Source organism: Chelonoidis abingdonii, chromosome 1, assembly GCF_003597395.2.
Source record: "Chelonoidis abingdonii isolate Lonesome George chromosome 1, CheloAbing_2.0, whole genome shotgun sequence".
Taxonomy (NCBI): domain Eukaryota; kingdom Metazoa; phylum Chordata; order Testudines; family Testudinidae; genus Chelonoidis; species Chelonoidis abingdonii.
The window spans coordinates 8,263,034-8,264,536 of NC_133769.1; positions in this window are offsets into that span (position 1 = coordinate 8,263,034).

A 1,503-nucleotide genomic window follows, 5' to 3' on the forward strand; every position below is an offset into this window, starting at 1 on the left:
GGGAGTTGCACTGTATGTAAAAGGAGCCAGATAATGCTTGCCTAGAGCTTCTGGGTATGAAACTCGCAGAGAAAATAAACCCATGAGGCAGCTCTTCTGATAAGTTACAAGTGTGCAGCAAAAGCGGTGATGTCGTGATGGTGAGTTGCTATAGACCCACTCAGCACCAGGCGGGTTGGAGGCTTTCTTCTGGCAAACTAGCAGAAGTTACTGATCACAGGCCCTTGTTCTCATGGTGAAGACTTATCACCCTTGATATCCTGCTGGATAGCAATACAGCAGGCACAGACAATCCAGGAAGTGTAGGGACAATTCCTTGGCCAAGTGCTGGGAGGATAACCAACTACGGGACAGAGCTCTTCTTTGCCTGCTGAGCTACCAAACAGTAGAGACCGTTAGTAGGGGACAGCAATCACATGCCCCGGGGCCCGGCTCCCGACGTCTTGGCCATTTTGAGGCTATCCACTTGCGCCATCCATGTTGCCCATGGAAGGACTGCTGGCCTGCTTTGAGCAGGGGGTTGGACTAGATGACCTCCTGAGGTCTCTTCCAATCCTGATATTCTATGAAGGATAGGTGAGAATTAAAAGGAGAGAGAGAATATATTTCATCTGTAACTTTGACCATATCCTCAAAATGATTTATTTTGAGAGAGTGACCAAACTGAAGTGAGATATTAGAGGAATTAAATGATTCTCTTCTGGAATCTTGGTTTGTCTACTCTTTGAAAGAAAGATATCTGATGAAAGATCTAACCAGATGTAGAGGTTGAGGACTCTTCAGTATAAATTTGTGGTCTATATTGTTTCTTCTTGAAAGATATAATATAAAGGCCATGGGGTCTTAAAGTAGCTCTTGAGTCCTTTAAAGAATGTAATGCATCATCTGTCTTGGAATTAAACAGATCCTGACCCCTCACAGGGTAAAAGTATATATATTTTATCTCCTAGAACTGGAAGGGACCCTGAAAGAACATTGAGTCCAGCCCCTGCCTTCACTAGGCAGGATCAAGTACTGATTTTGCCCCAGATCCTCAAGTGTCCCCCTCAAGAATTGAACTCACAACCCTTAGTTTAGCAGGCTAATGTTCAAACCACTGAGCTATCCCTTCACCATGCTCCCACTCTGAGCCTCTTTTGTTAGGCCTGATGCCGAAAGCCAAGCATGCCTCTTGTTCATGCTCCTGTATCCACTCCATCCAGAACTGCTTGTAATGAGATTTTACCACTTAATCTGTCAGAGCATAAGGAAGTAAAACTTCCCTCTGAATTGAGAGAAGAGTTATCATGAAAACTTGCCACTCTGACCCATTGTATGTAAATATATTTGGTTATCACTGCTTGATAGTTAAAAATTCTGACCTGAGGAGGGCCAAAGAGAAAGTGTCCCCCCACTTATTCCTTCTCCTTTCTTGCAGATCTGGAAATCTGTTTGGATTTCTCATGAACAGCAGTAATTACTAAGGATGAAGGAGAGTACAAAAATATTCAACCCCCATAGAAG